This window comes from Narcine bancroftii, chromosome 1, assembly GCF_036971445.1.
Source record: "Narcine bancroftii isolate sNarBan1 chromosome 1, sNarBan1.hap1, whole genome shotgun sequence".
NCBI classification, from domain to species: domain Eukaryota; kingdom Metazoa; phylum Chordata; class Chondrichthyes; order Torpediniformes; family Narcinidae; genus Narcine; species Narcine bancroftii.
This window is the reverse complement of record NC_091469.1, coordinates 356,047,018-356,070,399: the sequence shown is the minus strand read 5'-3', so window position 1 is coordinate 356,070,399 and position 23,382 is coordinate 356,047,018. Positions and strand designations below refer to the sequence as shown.

At 39.5% G+C, this 23,382-nt stretch overlaps 1 long non-coding RNA gene across 1 annotated transcript in view; it reads left to right on the top strand.

The window, feature by feature from the left end:
• Positions 1-23,382, top strand: part of LOC138749904 (uncharacterized) — a 34,954-nt gene that overhangs the window by 8,184 nt on the left and 3,388 nt on the right. Inside the window, exon 2 of the long non-coding RNA XR_011348934.1 lies at positions 16,962-17,245. This is a non-coding gene — a long non-coding RNA (uncharacterized lncRNA). The remainder of the gene's footprint in view (positions 1-16,961; positions 17,246-23,382) is intronic.

Below are 23,382 nucleotides of genomic sequence, written 5' to 3'. Positions count from 1 at the left end.
TTTTTTCTACACTCCTTGTAGTCCTCTTTCAATTTCTCATCACCCTGCTGTTTATACCTCTTGTACACCTCCCTCTTTCCCCTAACCAAATTTCTAATATTCCTCGAAAACCAAGGCACCCTATGACTTCCAGCCTTTCCTTTGATCCTCACTGGGACATATCTACTCTGCACTCTCAAAATTTCTTCTTTGAATATTTGGTCCCTGTAGAAGGCAGAGAGGGGAATATATGTCTAGTGGAGGGATCATGTGGTTGGTGGTGGAAATGGCAGAGGAGGTGGTGGCTGGTGAGGTAATAGGTAAGGATGAGAAATCCTGTCCTTGTGGTACATGGGGGTGGAGGGGGGGCAGGGCAGATATGCAAATTACCTGCACTCCCTGGTATTTCATAATCTTGCTAGGATGGCATCAATACAGTTTTATTCTGTAAAGGAAATTCTGTATCATACCTCTCATCTTAAAGCACAAATCTCTATATTATGAAAACTCAGCCTAGAGAAGTCTATTATTGAGATTCACTGCTTTTTTTTGGCAAGCTTTTCTTGCATTTTCTATTAAATTTCTGCCTTCCATAATGAGATTTTGATTAACGATGTGATTTCTAGGAATACAACCATTTCATTATTTATATGTAATTAGATGTCTCACAGTTTTAAATACCTTGACCTTCCTTCTCCATCTCCTTTTCTCCCCATAAACAAGTTCAAAACTGAGAACATCTCAGAAGTTTAAGCTCTTAGAAGCCAAGTTTTGTTTTCCTATAAATGGATTCTATTTGTATTTTTGATTCAGAAAGAAATATTCTGATTTTATAAGCTGCTCTTTGCTTTTAATAACAAGAAACTGATAGATAAATGTAATTTAATATATCAATGTTCCTTCGTTCTCCATTTTATTTCTCATTGTGATCCATCTTTAAAGACTTCTGTCCTTTTTAATGTGGTCCCTAACGCAGAACCATAGAACATGACAGCACAGAACTAGGCCCTTCTAGTGTGCGCCAAACTATTTTTCTGCCTAGTCTCACTGACCTGTGCCCAGTCCATAGCCCTCCAGACCTCTCCCATTCATGTACCTGTTCATATTCTTCTTAAATGTTAAAATTGAGCCTGCATTCACCACCTCACCTGGCAGCTTGTTCGACACTCCCACCACTCTCTGTGCAAAGCAGTTCCCCCTTATGTTCCCCTAAACATTTCCAATTTCATCCTTTACACACATCCTCTGGTTTGCATCTTACCTACCCTCAGTAGAAAAAGCCTACCTATATTAACCCTGTCTAATGCCTCTATCAAATCTCCCCTCATTCTCTACATTTCAGGGAATAAAGTCCTAACTTATTTCACCTTTCACTGCAACAGTTCCTGAAGTCCAGGAAATTTTCTCTGCACTCTTTCAATCTTATTGATATCTTTTCAAAACTTAACACAATACTCTAAATACCTTATAAAACGTTATCATAACATCTCAATACTTTGATTTATGAAGGCTTATGATAACTCTCTTTACAACCCGATCTACCTGTGACACCACTTTTAGGGAATTGTGTATCTGTATTTCCAGATCCCACTGTTCTACTCCACTCCTCAGTGCCCTACCATTTATCATGGAAGTCAGACCTTATTTGTCCTTTCAAAATGCAACACCTCAAACTTGTCTGCATCAAATTCCATCTGCTATTTTTCCATCTGGTTCAGATCCCTCTTCAAGTTTTGAAAAGCTTCTTTGCTCTCCACAACACCTCCAATCTTTGTCATCTGAAAACATGCTGATCCAACTTAACACATCATCATCTAGATCACTGACATAGATGACAATCAGCAATCGTCCCAGCACCAATCCCTGAGGATCACATCTAGTCTCAAGCCTCCGGTCTGAGAACCAATCATCCACCACCACTCTCTGCCTTCTCTCATATAGCCAATGTTGAATCCTGTTTGCTACCTCACCATTAATACTGAGTTTCTGAATCTTCCTGACTAATCTCCCTTGTGGGACCTTGTCAAAAGTCTTACTAAAGTCCATGTAGACAACATCCACTCTTTTCTTCATCAACTTTAATTGTAACCTCCTCGAAAAACTACATGATTGGTTAAACACGATCTACCACGCACAAAGTCACATTGACTATCCCTAATCAGTCCCTGGCTATCCAAATGCTTGTATATCCAATCTCTTAGAACGCCATCCAATAATTTACAGGGTTACTTTTGGAGGCTTTTTAAAACAAAGGAACAACATGCTACCCTCCAATCCTCAGGCACAACACCTGTGGCTATATATATTTTAAATATTTCAGCCAGGGCCCCAGCAATTTCTACATTAGCCTCCCTAAAGGTTCAAGAGAATATCTTGTCAGGCTCTGGGGATTTATCTATCTTATTTGCTTTAAGACAGCAAACACCTCCCCCTCTTTAATCTGTACAAGTTCCATGACTTCACTGCTTATTTTCCTAACTTCCCTTGACTTTGTGCCAGTTTCCTGAGTAAATATTGATGCAAAAAAAAAAATTAAGATCTTCCCCCATCTCTTTTGGCTCCACAGCCAACCAGTCTGATCTTCAAGGGGACTAATTTTGTTCCTTACCATCCTTTCCCTCCTAATATACCTGGAAAACCCCTTTGCATTGTCAGCCAAAACAACCTCATGTCTTCTTTTAGCCTTCGTGATTTTTTTCTAGCATTTTTTATACTCATCAAGTACCTCATTTTCTCCCTGTTGTCTATACCTGCTATACACCTCTCTTCTTCCAAACCAGATCCCCAATATCCCTCGAAAACCAAGGTTCCCTAGGCCTGTTAACTTAGCCTTTAATCCTGACAGAACATATAAACTCTGTACCCTCAAAATTTCACCTTTGATCCTCCCCTTACCTCGCACATCCTTGCTAGAAAAACTTATCCCAATCCATGCATTTTAGATCTTTTTCTCAGAACTGACCTTTCTTCAAGTGAGAATCTTCACCCGAGGCCCAGACCGATCCTTCTCCATAATTAACTTGAAATCATATTGGCATTATGATCACTGGAACCAAAATGTTCCCCTACACATACTTCTGTCACTTGTCCTGTCTCGTTCCCTAATATGAGATCTAGTATTGCACACCCTCTAGTTGGTACCTCTATATATTGATTTAGAAAACTTTCCTGAATGCATTTGACAAACTCAAAGCCATCCAAGCCCTTTTACTGTACAGGAGTCTCAGTCAATATGTGGAAAGTTAAAATCTCCTGCTATCACAGCCTTGTTTCCTAGAGCTGTCTGCTGTGACTCTACAGATTTGTTCCTTCAATTCACATTGAATATTGGGCTGTCAACAATGCAGCCCCATGAGCTGTAAAGTTTTTCAGTACTTTGGCGCACTTTGCATAACCTCACGACCAACACCGAAGGCTCTTTGCAGACTGCGATATGGAAGGAAGAATAAGAGAAGAAAGGAGGAGGACCTGATAAAGTTTCCTGGCTAGACTGGCCTTTTAATGAATGTGTTTCTATTAACTTGGAGCCCAATTTTCCATTTTCCAGGAGTCCCATAGCATTTGCTCACTGTCAAAATAAACTAAAGCAGATTTAGAAGTGAAATTAATTTGAGTTGCTGATACATCTTGAATAACTCCTTTGTATCCCTTTCATGCCTTGTTTCTTTCTGTTCTCAAGGTCTTATATTGTTCTATATCATAGGGTGACTCTCAGTGGAGAAGACAGCAGATGACCTTGCAGTAGTAGATCAGGTATAAAAGGCACAACTGTGGGCTGAGCTTTCCTGCCATGAGCTACAACAGTTGGTGTAGACAGGTAACCGATGAGAAATACAATGGTATCTTCCTGAGAGGGAATGCCAAATTCATGCTCCATTGGGACATTTCCAGCTGAAAATGGTATGGGTTGAGAGAGAGGAGGACTGGAAGATTAGGTATGAGGAAACACTGTCTTTGACTGAATTGATCCTTTGCTGTTCCACATGCCCAGCAATTCCAAATCAGTGATGGTTAACAGTGCAAGCAGTTTCTATTTCCTCCTGGTTCCCATTGCTTCCCATTGTGTCACCTTACAAGGTTGAAAGAATTGAGTGACAGTGCATTTGGACAATGTTTTTGGTTGATGAAGCTGCTGTCTTTGAACAATGTGGGTGTGTGGTTTACAGCAATCCGAGTATGTGAAGCTGCAAGGCAGATTCTCAATACTAAAACATGTCTCAAGTCATAGAAATTGTTGGAGAGTAAGTGGTCTGACTCTGAGCAGTGGATGATGCCTGCTGGTGAAGATGGTGGTTGGAAATGGCATGTGAAGATATGCTCACTGCCCTTGACAAATTGCAATAAGTAATTGAATTACTTGCAGCAATGTATCTAAATCTTTAGTCTGACTCTTGACAATCTGCTCAGTGCCTTCAGCATGTTTATTGTAGATACAGTGAGCTCATTTACACAAGATGTACCTCAAGAAATCCAAGTTGCACAATTCCACTAATTGTATTTAACAAGAACTAAATGCTCCTTTCAGGCATGCATCAAAAATCTTACTCTTGCCTTTGGATGCATTAAAGCCAAAGGTAAAGGCTGCCCTTGCAAGTTGCAAATCAGTGGCAGCACTCAAAATCTAGGATATTGGGATAAATATTCCAAAAGAAAATGTTTGCATTTTGAATGAATGATGAGTCACATCAATCCACTTGTGAGCATTTTGCAGACAAAGCCCTAAAGCTTAGATTATCTACCTTCATCCATGACCAGATCAGACCTTTCCATTATCCACAGATTAAAACCAACAATGTTGAATGATGCCTTATATTCTGCATGCATTATTTTTGTCCTGTTTCAATAACCTTGGGAGAAAGGGGTAGAGGGACACAAGGGTTCAACTCATCAATTTAACAAGAATTAAATACATGATGCAATGTGTTGCCAACAGAAAAGAATAAGACTTTTGACTGGAAAATGGGAAAGTCCATAGAACACTACAATACAACCACAGGCCTTTTGCTCATCTCACCCACACCAAACTACTTTCCCACCATGTCCCATTGAGACCAGACCCCTCCATGTCTCTCACATCCATGTACCTATCTACATTTCTCTTAAATGCTGAAATCAAACCTGCATCCGCCACCTTGACCATTTGTCATATACAGTACATTAATTGTTACATGGCTATTATGTACATTAATTATTTGGATATGGATGTAGGTGTTATGATTAGTTAGTTCACAGAATGTATAAATGTTGGAGGTGCTGTTCATATTGAGTTATATAATATTCAGCTACAAAACAATGTTGATGGGTTGGTAAGGTGGAAAAGTGATGGCTTATGGTATATAATCCTGAAAATCTTGAGATGGACTTTAGAGGAGCAAAACTGAAAGAAGTTTTTTTTTCACTGTTATCAGATTCTTGAATGGATCTCTCCCTGACAAAAGATGATGCTCTTGCACTGTTTTTCACTCTACTTTTCTCTATCTCCTGCACTATATTTTTGTAACAGTGCCCTGCACTATTTAATTTATTGTAGCATTGCTCCCTTTTGTGTTATTTTTTATTTTATCATTGCACTTTAGCTGTGTGGTTTGACTTGCCTGGATGGGATGGAAAACTTCATCTCGATATGACAATAAACAATTTAATTTCATTTGTTTTGCAGTAATTATCCTCATATCATTGCACTTTTAATAATGACAAATAATAGTAAAACTTGGTTTTTTTTAACCGTATATTTTGGCATATATCAACTGACATAAATTGACCGCCCTTTTTCAGCCTCATTTTAAGGGTTTTATGGTATATTTGGTGTATGTCGACCCCAATTTTCTGGCTGCCTGAGGTGCCCCGTTGACCAGCGTATAAGTCGACCCCCCATAGATTGCATGGATTGATCAGCTAGGTATTGGCTGGAGGTGATTGCTATCATGAAGGATCCATCGACACAACACAGCTCGTGATGAAAAAATGAGTGAGCTTTAAGTTGAAAGTGATAGATAAGGCCAAGAAAACCAACAACTTCCCTGCTGCAAGAAAATTTGATGTGCATGAGGTTGGTAAGAGATTGGAGGAAGAAAGAAGAGACTTTAGAAAAATACCCAAAAGGCAATGTTCTTTGAGAAATATAATCACTCGTTGGCCAGAGTTGGAAAATTACGTTGCAGAATGGGTACATGAACAGAGGCAAGATTGCTACATAGTGTAAGGTAAAAACATCATGAGATGGGACCGGAGAAGGAGTCACCCAGTACTAAGGAGTAACAGAATGCAGATGTGACCTTGTACACTCAAGATAAGCTTTGCACTAACAAGAATGATGTGCAGCATACTAACAGAGAAGGATAGCAACAGTTTATTCATTGGACAATGTAATGGTACGATAATTTACTAAGTACGTATCCTGAGGTATAAAAAACACCACTTGCTGATAACGGCAGAATGCGCCTTCTCCAACTAACACTGTTAGTTGCAAGTGTTACAATCCGGTAATAAAGAACAAAGAACCTTGATTTCGACTCAGTCTGGTGTCTGACTCACTCATTCATGAACAAAGCAGACCTAACAATAGTCACCAGAAATAAAATAAGAACATTTGCACTGCAGTGGGCCAAGACGCACCCAGACATCAGTGATGATTCTGAAGCTATAGTAGGCTGGTGGAATCATTTCATGAACAGGAAAAATCTGGTCTTACTCCAAAAAACAAAAATTGCACAGAAACTACCAAAAGATCCTGATGATAAATTTGTAATTTTTCACCTGTTTTATTATATGAAGCCAGCAGAAACACCAGTTTGCATTGGCAAACATGGACTTAACCTGCATGAATTTTGGCACGAAAGGCAATAGAACAGTGGAATGGAAAGGTGTTAAAACTGTGCAAACCAGAAGTACAGGCCATAAAAGGACCAGATTTACCATGGTGTTATCGTGCATGGACAATGGACAAAGTTAAGACCCATAGTAATCTTCAAACATGAAGATTTAACCAAAAATGAAATATCCTGCAGGTATATTTGTACATTTTCATGAAAAAGGATGGATGGATGAAAATGGGGTAAAACTATGGCTAGACAATATGTGGAATAGGCAGAGAACAGAGTTTTCTGGTCTGGGATATGTTTCATAGCCACTTAACTGAGAAGACTAAAAGTAGATTAGCACTAAATAATACTTACATGGTGGTTATCCTGGGTGGTTTGATGTCTATATAGCAACCTCTTAATGTCTGCTTCAACAAGCTATTCAAAGACCATGTGTTTAAGGAATGAAATACATGGATGTTGAGTGCAGAAAAGTCATCTACAAAAGGTGGGGCAATGCGTACTGCCTCACTTGATGTGCTGTGTAACTTCATGCTTAAGGCATGGGACAAAGTTAAAGCAGAGACTGTGATAAAGTCATTTAAAAAGTGTGGTTTCTCTTGTTCAATTGAGGCACAGAAGATGATTTGTTATGGGACACTGGCAACGAAGCTGAAACCACCTCATCAGATACAGACTGGGACCCATATGATGACTGTTTAAACAGTAAGAGTATGCTCATGGTTGCCACCATATTTGCCTCAGATAATAATAGCGAGAGTGATTTTGAAGGATTCTAAATCTGTTATTTTCAGACGATTGCGATTTTGAACGGTGCTAATTGTGTTGTTTTCAATAAAAATCTCAATTAAAATTTATCGCAGTCAGGTTTTTTTTGGTTTCACAAGGGTTGACTTATACACCAAATAGATTTTTCAAGGGTCGACTTACACACCAGATCAGGATGGATTAGACTTTGAGCTGAATTTAAGGTCTGAAAAATATATCCGACGTATGAGTCGATCCCCATTTTTTGAGAGATTTTTTTTCGGTTTCATGACTCAACTTACAAGTCGAAATAAATGGTAATTCTTATTCTACATAGACTAAAATTGCAAATACACATTCTGGATTTGACTTTGAAAAAAACACTTGTTTTATAATAATTAATTGTTTGGCTTTAAACATTTTTAGACAATAAAATAATTTTCAGTACTGAATATGATATTTAGGAAAAGCTCATCAATCATATAATGCCACACAATCTATTGTAGTCTCTTACCCAAAATGTCAACTGTCTGTCCTGCTTTGCTTCTTTTCAGTGCTCTCTCAATGCAATGAACTTGTTGGTGTTGTCAAGTGGTTAAATTTGTAATAAGGACACCTGGAACTGTCTGTATGGAAATGATGAATAGATCTCCCATGAGGAAAACTAACAAATGAGTACACTTGCATGAAAAAGATGCTGAGTTTGTCACAGATGCACATTAAAATTAATTCACAGACATTAGTCTCATTTTAACTGCTTGGTAAAATAATTGCAATCATTTTTTCATCATTCCACATGAATTACTCTTAATCCATGCATGTAGGATATGATTCCAGTGTTTAAAATGAGTGAATTTGTCTTTGTGCTCATATGTTAAGATGAAAATACCAGTAATAATTTCTCTTTCAATGACATGCACTGCAATGGTTCCAAATGGGATCCTGTACCTTTTCCCAATCTCACTCAAGCAGTTATTGCCACACATCACAAGGCACTGAGTGCATTATTGCATATGTAAAATATTCTAATAATAAACATCCAGTCTCTGCTGGGTGTTAGTCATTTCACTGATACCTTGAACTTGAAAAGATTAAATAATTATAGAATTCAAACTATAAAGCAGCAAAGAAATGAACTGCAGATTGGGCGATCATTTTCTAGAATATCTGAGTTCAGTCCACGCAGTGACCCTGATCTTTAATTCTCCATCCCATTCCCACTCAAACCTCAGTCTGAAGTGGGGGTGTGGCCATGCGAAAGATCTAGTCAGACATGGGTTAGAAGAGCTCTCTGTAAAGAATGATTAATAAGATGGTTCAAAGTTACCAAAGATTTTACTTGCTAAAAATTGAAAATGACTGGGAAGAAAAATAAGACCCAAAAAACTAGGGTTGAAGAAGTTCAAAAGTTGCTGAGATCATCAACAGAAAGTCCACAAAGGAGTGGAGAAGAAGGTTCCACCATGATTTCAGAGCAGACTCAAATAGTGGTGGGGGGGGGGGGGGTCGACATCCAAATGGAGACATTGAGTGCATGATTTCCAAAGGTAGAAAATGTGGTAAGAGAGGTGGCAGACAAAATATTGGTGATGGCGTTGGTGCTTGAAAACCTGACGACTCGGGTGGACCAGGTCAAAAATGACCTGAAAATGGCTCAGGAAAAAATGAAGGCCCTGGAAGAAAATGCAATGGCATAGAAACTGGATAAACAACTGCTGCTAGATAAAATTGATCATATGGAGAACTTCAGTAGGAGGAATAATGCTAAAAGAAGGGAATGACCCGGTGGGGTTCTTTGAGGAATGGATTTCACAAGTGCTGGAAACAGGACAATTCACATAAAACTTGCTTATTGAGAGAGCCCACTGGACCCTTGGCCCCAGAAGACCAGATGATCAAAGACCATGACTGGTCCTGGTAAGATTTTTGAGTTACCAGGATCGGGAGGCAACACTAAGAGCAACAGTTAAATATTCCAGGGAAAATAATGGACCAGTCAGGTTGCAAGGTGGAAAAGTGCTGTTTTGTCAAGACCTTAGTGCGCACTTAGTTAGAAAGTAATTTGATGTTGCCAAGCGAAAACTGTAAACTGTACTTGAATGTTGAGGATCAATGTGTAAGATGGACCTCAAAAATTCTGTAAATCTCCAAAGGAGGTAGAGAGATATATACAAGGACTATAAAGGGGACCTCAGAATGGATTCCAGAAAGAAAAATTAGAAAAAGACGAAATGAACTGTGAACTTAAAAATCTGGCTAAAAGTAAAAAGCAAGTTATGTCTTGAATAGTCTTTTATTGGTTAATGTATAATGAAAGCTCAGAAGAGGGTGAATACTTAGTAAAATATTAGCAGGGCAGATACCCTGATTTAAGGAGGTTAATGGCACCAAAATTAAGGGGACATAATAAACCAGGTGACAGAGGCTCAGACTCTCTTGGAAACCTTCTCAACACCTATTATCGTGGTGCTACTGAAAAAAAAAAGAGATCCACTAAAACTGTCCTCATATATACCTATTTCTTTATTAAATATGGATTACAAGATTCTGGCTAAAGCCCGAGCTAATAGACTAGGGCAATATTTACCTAAATCGATTTAAATGATCAGATCAAATTCAATATTTAGGTATTAAAATTGACAAAGACTTTAACCATTTATAAGAATTAAATTATTTACCTTTATTTTATAAAGGTTTAAATTGATGGAAAGATTTACCGATAACATAAATAGGTAGAGTTAATTGTATTAAAATGTATATTTTTCCTAGATTACAATATATTTTTCAGTCTATTCCTTGTAAAGTTCCTCAAAATATTTTTAAAGGTTTGAATTTTATAGTTAGGAAATTTTTATGGAAAGATAAAATGGTAAATGTCTTTACAAAAATTAATGTGGAAATATGAAGTGGAAGTTTCAAAATTATTATAATGCAACACAATTAATGTTTACTTTTAGAATGTTAGATTTGGACAGTTGATTGATTTGGGCAGATATTAAATTGAATTAATGAGAATAAGAGAGATATATTTATATATAAATGGAATTTGAAACTGTGGCATAATTCACCAATTTTGATACATTTGATGGAAAATTGGAATAGGATAAATGAAGAAATAAAGTTTCTAGGAGGACACCTTTGTATTTGAATAAACTTTTTCCTTTTATGGTTAATCAACTTTTGAAAATATGGGATCAAAAAGGAATTAAAACTGTACAGGATTTTTAAGAGGCAGGTTATTTAATTTCTTTTCAAAGAATGAAGAAGAAATATGAAATACCATCAAATACACTTTTTAAATTATTATCAAGTTAGAGCTCTGTTATTGGCTTATTTTGGGAACACTGAAGTTACCAATACAGACTAAATTTGAAATTTTAATTATGAAAGGTCGGGAAAAATATTTATATCTGAAATGTATGCATTATTATAGAATAAAATGCCTAAACAAGATTTATAAAAATCTAAGTTAAAATGGGAAAAAGATTTAGGAATGAAAATTAATCAAGAGGATTGGAGAAATTTGAGCAAAGACAGTATGACAAAAATTGTGAATGTAAGATATAGATTAGTGCATTATAATTCTATACATCAATTATATTCAACTCCAAAGAAATTAAAAAGATATAATTTATTTTTCATAGATTTATGTTTTAGATGGCAGAATTTACATTTACATTCTACATGGCTTTGTGATAAGGTAAATCCTTTTTGGACGCAATTTTAGGAACTTTTACAAGGTATTCTCAAAGTTAAACTCCCAGTGGACCCATCAATATTTGTGTTAAGTAATATCAAAAAGATTTATTTGGAATTAAGATTAATTTCAAATAGCATATTTGAAATTAGCATCAGCAGTTACAAAAAAATGTATTGCAATTACCTGGAAAAATTATATAGATTTGAATTTTCATAGATGGCATACAGAATTGAGATCTTGTATATTATTGGAATAAAAACATATAATTTACGAGATAATTATCTTTTTTATCCAAAAGTTTGGAGCCCTTATTTGGACTATATGGGTTTAAAATTTTGAATACTTCAGCCTTGTTGTGATGGAAGTATCTCAGTCAACGGTAATTCTTTATGTTATGGTAGTTTACATCTTTTTTTTGGGGGGGTAAATAGTTGCTAGTTTATGAATTGGGTAAGGGGTGGAATTGGGTAAGGGGGGAGGGTTATATTGAAAGGGTGGGATTTGTTTTTTTTTGGGTTATATACCATGTACATGTATATAACCTACGACTCCTAGAACGCTTCCACCAGCGCTGTCTCCGCTCCATCCTCAACATCCATTGGAGCGCTTTCATCCCTAACGTCGAAGTACTCGAGATGGCAGAGGTCGACAGCATCGAGTCCACGCTGCTGAAGATCCAGCTGTGCTGGATGGGTCACGTCTCCAGAATGGAGGACCATCGCCTTCCCAAGATCGTGTTATATGGCGAGCTCTCCACTGGCCACCGTGACAGAGGTGCACCAAAGAAAAGGTACAAGGACTGCCTAAAGAAATCTCTTGGTGCCTGCCACATTGACCACCGCCAGTGGGCTGATATCGCCTCAAACCGTGCATCTTGGCGCCTCACAGTTTGGCAGGCAGCAACCTCCTTTGAAGAAGACCGCAGAGCCCACCTCACTGACAAAAGGCAAAGGAGGAAAAACCCAACACCCAACCCCAACCAACCAATTTTCCCCTGCAGCCGCTGCAACCGTGTCTGCCTGTCCCGCATCGGACTTGTCAGCCACAAACGAGCCTGCAGCTGACGTGGACTTTTACCCCCTCCATAAATCTTCGTCCGCAAAGCAAAGCCAAAGAAAGATATTATGCATTGATGTAGAGTCCTTTGTTTTGTTCTCTGCACTTTTCTTGGAGCTGTCTGATGGCAAAGACCATGTCAGTAGTTCCTCTGTTTGCGCGAAAGCCGCACTGTGATTCTGGGAGAACATTCTCGGCGACACTAGGTATTATTGTATTTAGGAGAATCCTAGCAAAGATTTTGCCTGCAATGGAGAGCAGCGTGATTCCCCGGTAGTTTGAGCAGTCTGATTTCTCGCCTTTGTTTTTGTACAGGGTGATGATGATGGCATCACGAAGGTCCTGAGGCAGCTTTCCTTGGTCCCAGCAGAGCTTGAAAAACTCATGCAGTTTGGAATGCAGAGTTTTGCCGCCAGCCTTCCAGACCTCTGTGGGGATTCCATCCATACCTGCTGCTTTGCCACTTTTCAGTTGTTCAATTGCCTTATATGTCTCTTCCTGGGTGAGGACCTCATCCAGCTCTCGCTAACATCGAAGTACTCGAGATGGCAGAGAGCAACAGCATTGAATCCACGCTGCTGAAGATCCAACTGCGCTGGGTAGGTCACGTCTCCAGAATGGAGGACCATTGCCTTCCCAAGATCGTGTTATATGGCGAGCTCTCCACTGGCCACCGTGACAGAGGTGCACCAAAGAAGAGGTACAAGGACTGCCTAAAGAAATCTCTTGGTGCCTGCCACATTGACCACCGCCAGTGGGCTGATATCGTCTCCAACCGTGCATCTTGGCACCTCACAGTTCGGCAGGCAGCAACCTGCTTTGAAGAAGACTGCAGAGCCCACCTCACTGACAAAAGACAAAGGAGGAAAAACCCAACACCCAACCCCAACCAACCAATTTTCCCTTGCAACCACTGCAACGTGTCTGCCTGTCCCGCATTGAACTTGTCAGCCACAAACGAGCCTGCAGCTGACGTGGACATTAACCCTCCATAAATCTTCGTCTGCGAAGCCAAGCCAAAAAAAATATTATGCATTAATTGTTTTATTAACTTTATGTATTATGGTTTAAAAAATTTAAATAAAATATTCAAAAAACTCAATGAGGGATTATTTCAGGACTTACTCTTATTGATATCTTTTCTCTCTGTATTGCACATTTCTTTATTTGTTTACATGTGTACATTGTTTTTCAGACTTTTTCCACTGTTAATAAGTGGCAAATTCTGCTTCACCAACAGGAAAAGAATCTCAGGGTGATATGTGATATCATGTATGTACTTCAGCAATACATCTGAAATCCACTTGGACTTGGCCACAGTGCTCATCAAGATGCTTATGAAATCCATACCTGCCTCCTCCGCTCTTGCAGGCAGCTTATTCGAGATTCCAACCACCCTCTGGATGAAAAAGTTCCCTTTAATGTAGATCCAGTTGGTGTGTGAAGAATTGTGAAACTAAGACAGATTTCTGAAATGGAAAATAACCAACAAGCCATTTCATTTACATAACTCCTTTAATTTAGTTAAATATGTTAGGTTACTTCTCAGAATTATCAGATAAACTTTGACAATAGGCACACAAAAAAGGGACAGGTGGCCAAAAGGGCAGTCAAAATAGTTGGTTTTACGATGAGAGTTCAAAGAAAAAGGAGAAGCAGCGTGGGTTTACAGAGGAAATTTCAGGCCCAGAGAACCAATGGCACAACTGCAAATAATGGAGAGAAATAGCATGATGAACAACAAATCAGACTAATGAATTATTTTTTAAAAATGTTACCAAGAGAGCCAGAACAGTAGGAACTAGGATGGCAATAAAATCCTTGAATCTCTTTGTTTTGGACACGTGAAAGTCCAATTAAAAGAATGGAAGCAATGCATAGCCTCCCCAAAGAGATGAGCTTTGAAGTTACAGCAAAAAGTATGGCTTCCCATAAGGGTGTAATTAAATTTGTGACTGCTCAAGAAGTCCAAACTGGAGTCCCATGGCCCTCCAGGAGTGTTGAGAGACTGGAACCAATAATGACCAAGAGGAAGAATGAGGAGTTTGTTAATTCATAGAATCTGAAAGTGAGGAAGCAGGGCCCCAGGCCCAGTTTTGTCTATGGTGAACATGTCCTCTTGACGAAGGGCTCAGGTCAAAAACATTGGTCACTCTCACTTCCAATGGATGCTGCCAAGTTTCTCCAGCACTTTTGTGCACTGCACTTGTCCTCAGAATCTGCTGATTTTCTCTTTTGACATCATACCCTTCTGCTTTGGTCCCACTTTCCCTCATATATGATGGCATGTATTTACTCTGACAATAAATTTTGAATTTTGACCCTGTCAATCCCATCCAATCCATATAATTATCAAAGTGTTTTTGTAAAGGAAGCTAATGAACCATTTTAGCAGCTTGTTCATTTGCCCATCCACTTTGCATCCCTTCTAAATCCCACCCCCTCACCTTACAGTTATGCCCTCTCACTCTTGGAAATAGGTTGTCACAATTCACCTTATTTATGTCCCACATGATTTTATAGACCAAAATAAGATCCCCCTCAACCTCTTATGCTCCAAGGAAAACTAGCGAGTTTTTTCAGAGCCTCACAATTACTCTTCCCTAATCCTGGCAACAACTTTCCAAACCTCTTCTGTACCCTTTCCAACTTTACAATATCCTTCCTATAGCCATCTAAAAACAGTACACAATATTCCAAGTGTTGCCTCATCCACATCCTGAATAACTTCATTATGATCTCCCAACCGATGGAGACAAGTGTCTCAAATGCTCTTTTCACTGCTCTAACTTCCTGTCATCTTTAAAGAGCTGGTAACATACAACCCTTGGTCCTTCTGCTCCATAACAATCTTTAGAACCCTTTCATTCATATAATACATCTTTCCCAGGTTCAATTTACCCAATTGCAGTATCTTGCACTTCTCAGAGTTGAAATGCATCTGCTATTCCTTAGATTACTTCCCCATCTGATCTAGATCACATCATAGACACAGGAAACCTTCTTCACTGTCCACTGCAACACATTTTGAGGCAATGAGCAAACTTACTTATCTTACCACATCCTTGTTCAAATCATTTACGTACATTACAAAAACATGCTGTCGAGGTTAAAATCTTGTGTTTTTGATTCGATGTTGATTTTGTGCCAATCCCTTTAAGAAAGCATGGTTTGTAGTTTTACCATGGTGGCTATGACATCATATGCCATAATATCCAAGCGGACCAAGAGCCTGTATCTCATTCTTCAAAGAATCATGAGCTCGAGATACTTTTCTTTGAATTTGTCTTAATTCATCTTAATTTGTCTATTTCTTCTTATATCTGTTTAAAGTTGAATATCGATTTTTGAATATTTTATTAACATTTTTTAAACCATAATAACATTGATTATAATAAATTAATATACAGAAAATATATAAGAAACTTCCCTCGCCCTCCCAACTAATCCTCTTTATTACGAGAAGTGGCTCTCATCACTAGTGGCACAAGGCCTCAGAAGAAGAAAGTGGAAATAAGAGAGGATCTGCCCCCCCCCCCCCCCCCATCCCCGAGAGAATATCAAAAATTTATATCAATCAGGTATAGTAAGCTTCTTCTAGGTCTCTATTAACTTGATTATCATCAATTTCAACTTGAATTTCAGTCGGCTTTTGACTCTCTATTAAAATCTCTCTCAATTTATCTTGACTCCTTTCCATTTGCTGAGGTGAAATACGTTGCCTGCCATTTTGCTTATTGTTAGGCAGTGAATTGGCAAATTCTAGATCTTCAGATTCATTAACAAAAAATTGTGCTTGGTATTCTCCATAAAAAAACTTTAAGAACTGCTGGATGTCGAAAAGAAAATTTATATCCCTTCTTCCATAAAACTGACTTTGCTAGATTAAATTCTTTTCTTCTTTTAACAATAGCATTAATCAAATCCGCATAAAAAGTACTCTATTATTCTGAATCATTAAGGGGCTTTGTTGTTCCCTGGCTTTTTGAACTGCCATTTTCAAACCCACTTCTCTATCTTGATAATGAAAACATTTAATCAAATTAGAACGTGGCGGATTCCTGGTTCCTTTTTTTTTTCTAAAAGCTCTATGTGCTCTATCAAGTTCCAATCCATTTGGAAAATTTTCAGGTCTCAAAATTTCAGGCAGCCAATTTTGAAAAAAATTGAACTGGATTAGTATCCTCAAAATCTTCAGGAAGACCAACAATTTTGACATTATTTCTTCGACTCTGATTATCCAGCATGTCAACTTTTTGCAATAAATCTTTTTTTCTGAATTTCCCATGCTGTAAAAGAATATTCTATTTTATGACCTGTATCCTTACATTCTTCGACTTCCATATGACAATCTTGAAAATCTTCAAACTTTTGAACCTTAATTTTATCAAGTTTTAATGTCTGTCTTCATTGAAGTCATTTTTTCCTTAATAGCTCCCAATTGTGCAGTAAAATCTCTTCTTACTTCTGCAAACTTAGCATCCATTTTTCACTCATTTAATCAATTATTTCAGAAATTTTATTAAAAATCTGTGGGTCAAATTGTTCTGGAGTAACATAATATGCACCCACTTTACCTTGAGTATATTAACCTCCTCCTCCTTCTTCTGACTCCTCTCCTTGCGACTGTGGTACATAACTTTCTTCTTCCATTGTAGATGTAGCTAATGGTTGAAACTGTGTATGGGATCTTTGTCAAGCCCTCATCTGACTTGTGATGGTTCTTGCTGTCGAGCCCGCAGGCTCCAAAGTGGTCGGGTCCATTGTGCGCATACGCAACAATCCCCACATGCATGGTTGTTCAGAAGTCGTCTTTTTCCATGCCCCAGCACCATCTGCTCCAGCTCCCCGAGAAAGTGGTGCTAGAGACTGAATTCTTACCCAAGGAGGTCGCACCAAACGAGGCTGGAGAGGAATCAAAATCGGAGGCTAAATTTTCAAGGTAGGCCCAACTACTTCCATTTCAGTTACTTTTGTTGTAGCTGGGGTTTGTTTTAAACAGTTTGAGTTTTGGATTCTTTTGCAGCCATTTTCTGAGACCTTTAGAATAATTTTAAAATTATCCACAATTTTTAAAAAAATTAAAAGTCAAATGTTAATTAATTCTGCCAGAAGAGGTTTTTTCCGTCTTCCATGCCTTTCCCCACGCCATCACGCCCCCTCATGTTGAATATTGTATTATCATTATACAATGTGCTTTGTTTATTCATTATTTGTTTATTCATCATTATGAAAATATCAATGTGAAGTAATGCATTTTATCAACAAATTAAAGCTATTTAAAGCAGCAACTACAAAGTTTGGTTTATTGAATTAATAAGATATTAATTCAGAATATCGTCACTCATGTTTCCTTGAAGATGGCACGTGTTGGAATTGGGAAATACTAGAACTTTTCCAAGTGCTGAATCCTGAGGCATCCCCCACTGGTCAGTTCTCCTGTCTGGAAAAACTTCCCTCCACAACTACTCTGACTCTGAATCTGAGTCAGCTTTTCAAACAAAAATCAATTTGGTCTCTTTTCCCATGTGTCCTACCTATCCATATCAACTTGTCAAGTGGGACCTTATCAAACATTTTATGAAAACTCACAGGAATAGCACCAACTGACTTATCTTCATCTACCCTCTTCAATAAAATTCCATCAAGTGCATGAGACAAGATTCCCCATGCACAGGTCCATGCTGCTTCTCCTTAATTATCCCCTGGCCACCTAAATATTGATCGATTCGGTCTCTCACAATCCTCTCCAGCAATTTCTCAGACTAACAAATCTGTAATTCCTTGGATTATCCTTAAAACTCCTTTTAAATAACACCACCACATTTGCCAAACTCCAGTTCTCTGGAACTTCTCCTGTCCTCAGCGATAGAGGTAAAAATGTCTTGACAAGGTGCCAACAATGTCTTCCCACAATGTTCTGGCTTACATCTGGTCTGGATCCAGAGATTTACCCACTTTGATATGATCACAGCCCAACACCTCTTCATTACTGATGCAGACATGTCCCAGGATATCTTTAATTACCTCCATCACCAACCACTCCTGATTATCTTGCTCGACAGTAAACACATTCACAAAATATAAATTTCAGATCTTCCCCATTTTCTCTAGCTCAACACTCAAGGTCACTCATCCTGATCAATAATGGGATCCATTCTTTTCCTCATAACCCTTTTGTTTTTAACATGCTGATTAAAATCTTCTTGGATAATCTCTTGCACTGTCTGCCAAAACCATCACAAAATCTCTTTTAGCTCTCCTTATTTCCCTCATCACTCTGCTCCTACATTTGATTTCCTAGAACCTGTCTGGCTGTATCTGATATGCTCCCCCCCCACTCCACCTTTTCCTTTCTGATCTGTGCCACAAATAACCTGATAGCCTTGGTTACTTTACCTTGCCAGGAAATATGACCTTCTTTATCAATTTCTTAAACGGCCCTCATTTGGCAGTTGTGCTCTGCTGTTTAACATTTGTAATCAATCACTAACTAAAGTTAACTGCTGCAGAACCATATCAAAATTGTTCATGCCCTAAATTAGGACAATTGAGGACCAGTATTATCTCCTTCCATAACTATCTCAAAGATAATAGAATTGTGCTCACTGGTCCCAAAAATGTTCCACCATTTGATACCTCAGATAAGAACTCCATCCTCAATCGATGGTCAGAACACTTCCAATCTCTTTTCAGTGCCAACTACTCAGTCCAAGAATCCGCCCTGCTCCAGCTCCCTCAACAGCCCTTGAGTCTAGAGCTGGATGAGGTCTTTACCCGGGAAGAGACATATAAGGCAATTGAACCACTGAAAAGTGGCAAAGCACCAGGTATGGATGGAATCCCCTCCAGAGGTCTGGAAGGCTGGCGGCAAAACTCTGCATACCAAACTGCATGAGTTTTTCATGCTCTGCTGGGACCTCAGGATCTTCGTGATGCCATCATCATCACCCTGTATAAAAACAAAGGCGAAAAATCAGACTGCTCAAACTACAGGGGAATCATGCTGCTCTCCATTGCAGGCAAAATCTTCACTAGGATTCTCCTTAAAAGATTAATACCTAGTGTCGCCGAAAATGTCCTCCCAGAATCACAGTGTGGCTTTCGCGCAAATAGAGGTACTACTGACATGGTCTTTGCCTTCAGACAGCTCCAAGAAAAGTGCAGAGAACAAAACAAAGGACTCTACATCACCTTTGTTGACCTCACCAAAGCCTTCGACACCGTGAGCAGGAAAGGGCTTTGGCAAATACTAGAGCGCCTCAGATGCCCCCTCAAAGTTCCTCAACATGGTTATCCAACTGCACGAAAACCAACAAGGTCGGGTCAGATACAGCAATGAGCTCTCCGAACCCTTCTCCATTGACAATAACTTGAAGCAAGGCTGCATCCTCGCACCAACCCTCTTTACTATCGTCTTCAACATGATGCTGAAACAAGCCATGAAAGACCTCAACAATGAAGACACTGTTTACATCCAGTACCGTACAGATGGCAGTCTCTTCAATCTGAGGCACCTGCAAGCTCACACCAAGACACAAGAGCAACTTGTTTGTGAACTACTCTTTGCAGACGATGCCGCTTTAGTTGCTCATTCAGAGCCAGCTCTCCAGCGCATGACGTCCTGTTTTGCGTAAACTGCCAAAATGTTTGGCCTGGAAGTCAGCCGAAGAAAACTGAGGTCCTCCATCAGCCAGCTCCCCACCATGACTACCAGCCCCCTCTCATCTCCATCGGGCACACAGAAGTCAAATCGGTCAACCAGTTTACCTACCGCGGCTACACCATTTCATCTGATGCAAGGATCGACAACGAGATAGACAACAGACTCGCCAAGGCAAATAGCGCCTTTGGAAGACTACACAAAAGAGTCTGGAAAAACAACCACCTGAATAAGTACACAAAGATCAGCGTGTACAGAGCCGTTGTCATACCCACGCTCCTGTTCGGCTCCGAATCATGGGTCCTCTACCGGCATCACCTATGGCTCCTAGAACGCATCCATCAGCGCTGTCTCCGTTCCATCCTCAACATTCATTGGAGTGACTTCATCACCAACATCGAAGTACTCAAGCTGGCAGAGTCTGCAAGCATTGAATCCACACTGCTGAAGACCCAAATGCGCTGGGTGGGTCATGTCTCCAGAATGGAGGACCATCACCTTCCCAAGATCGTGTTCTATGGCGAGCTCTCCACTGGCCACCGAGACAGAGGTGCACCAAAGAAGAGGTACAAGGACTGCCTAAGGAAAGCTCTTGGTGCCTGCCACATTGACCATCACCAGTGGGCTGATATTTCCTCAAACCGTGCATCTTGGCGCCTCACAGTTCGGCGGGCAGCAACCTCCTTTGAAGAAGACCGCAGAGCCCACCTCACTGACAAAAGACAAAGGAGGAAAAACCCAACACCCAACCCCAACCAACCAATTTTCCCTTGCAACCACTGCAACGTGTCTGCCTGTCCCGCATTGAACTTGTCAGCCACAAACGAGCCTGCAGCTGACGTGGACATTATCCCTCCATAAATCTTCGTCTGCGAAGCCAAACCAAAGAACATGACCAACTTCATTCTCCAGTAAAAGGTCCAATATTACCTCTTCCCTTGTAGGTTTATTCACATATTGCTGAAGAAAGTTCTCCTGAACACACTTAATCAATTTCACCCTATCCAATCACTAAAACTTTGGCAATCTCAGTCAATATAAGGGAAGATGAAATCACCGACAGTAACAAATTTGCTATTTTTACTGTCCTCAGCAATATTTCATAGAAACATAGAAGATAGGAGCAGGAGTAGGTCATTTGACCCTTCGAGCCTGCTTCGCCATTCAACGAGATCATGGCTGATCTTAAAGTTCAGTACCCCGTTCCCGCCTTCTCTCCGTAACCTTTAATACCCTTATACTGAAGAAATAGATCTAATTCCCTCTTAAATATATTTAATGAACCTGCCTCTCCTGCCCTGTGTGGCAATGAATTCCACAGATTCAACACCCTTTGGGTAAAGAAATTCCTCCTCATCTCGGTCCTAAATGGTTTGCCTATTATCCTTAAACTATGGCCCCGGGTTCTGGATTTTCCCATCATTGGAAACATCCCATCTGCATCCATTCTGCCCAGTCCTGCCAGAATTTTATATGTCTCTATGAGATCCCCTCTCAATCTTCTAAACTCCAGCAAGTACAATCCCAATTTGCGCAATCTTTCCTCATAAGTCATTCCTGCCATTCCAGGTATCAGCCTGGTGAATCGCCTTTGCACTCCCTCCATTGCACGATCATCCTTCCTTAGATAAGGTGACCAAAACTGCACACAATACTCCAGGTGTGGTCTCACCAAGGCCCTGTACAGCTGCAGTAAGGTATCCTTGTTCCGACACTCAAACCCTCTTGATATGAAGGCCAACATACCATTTGCCTTTTTAACCGCCTGCTGTACCTGCATGCTCGCCTTCAGAGACTGGTGTACAAGTACCCCTAGGTCTCTCTGCACTTCCCCATCTCTTAATCTATTGCCATTCAAATAGTAATCTGCCCTCCGGTTTGTATTACCAAAGTGGATAACCTCATATTTATCCACATTGTAGTGCATTTGCCATCTATCTGCCCAGTCCCTCAATTTATCCAAATCACACTGGAGCTTCCTGACCCCCTCTTCCGTGCACACAACCCCTCCTAGCTTAGTGTCATCTGCAAATTTGGAGAAATTACATCCAATCCCCTCATCCAGATCATTAATGTAAATTGTGAACAGCTGGGGTCCCAGTACAGATCCCTGTGGCACCCCACTGGTCACCGCCTGCCACTCAGAAAACGAGCCATTTATCCCAACTCTCTGTCTTCTACTTGCCAGCCAGTTCTCAATCCACATCAATACTTTGCCCCCAATCCCATGAGCCTTGATTTTGGAAGCCAGTCATTTATGCGGGACCTTATCGAAGGCCTTTTGGGGACTGTTTTTTTTCCCATGATGTACACCCACCCAAGGTGATGATTCTATTTCTGTTTTTGATTTTCACACAATGCCTCACACAATAGTTCTCCAGGAATATACTCTCTGAAGACCACTCCATATTCTAATGATGTATGATTGGGAAAAAAATAAGAAAGGTCAGCACATTTCGAGATAATGAGTGGAAGGGATTAGTATCTGCATTAAAAAGTTGCAACAAGGTGGAAATTATAACAAGGGCTATATTCATTTATTTACCTTTCTATCATATTTAATAATATTGAATGGGGGTGTGGCCATGCAGAGGACCTGAGCAGACGTGTTTTGAAAGAGCTCTCCATATAAAGTATTAAAAAGACAGTATGAAACCTCAAAAATCAAAATTTCATCATCAAAAATAGATAAGAGACATATCAGAAATGATATCAGAAATTTAAGAAATTGTGTAAGATTTAACAGAACAAATGACGCAAGTGGAGGCTGAGCTGGACAAAACACTGGCTAAAGGCTCTAAAGAAAAAGCAAAAACATGGGACACAGACAGAAAAGGATTGATGGACAAGATCAATCATATGGAAAATTTCAGCAGATGCAACAATGGACTGAGAGAAGGAATTGAGGGGAAAGACCTGGTGAGCTTCTTTGAAACATGAATCTCACTAATGCTAAGCTGCAAATTGAAGGGCCCAGAAGAATCAGCAAACAGCGACCATGACCTGGTAAGACTTTAGCGTGGGATGTGATCTTGGGAATAGCATACGAATATTCAAAAAATAACAATGGTCCATTAGTGATGGACAACTAAAAAGTAATGCTTTTTCAGGACTTCACCCTGCCTTGGTTAAACAAAGAATTTGATGAGGTAAAGAGACAAATGTGATCCAAATACTTTATCCAGTGACACTGAGGGTTGATGTCCCAGAAGGTAATCAACGAAGTGGAAGTTTTTTTATAAAGTTGTGAAGAGATTTGAGCTGCCAGATAAGAAGATCTGAAAGACCATTTTTGAATGGGACTAACTGAAGGATGTACCTTTTTTCCCTTTTGTAATACGTCTTATTTCTGCTGCTAAAAGAAAAATCATTGTAATTACATGGAGAACTCCGGAAAGGTGGTGGTGAGGAAAATG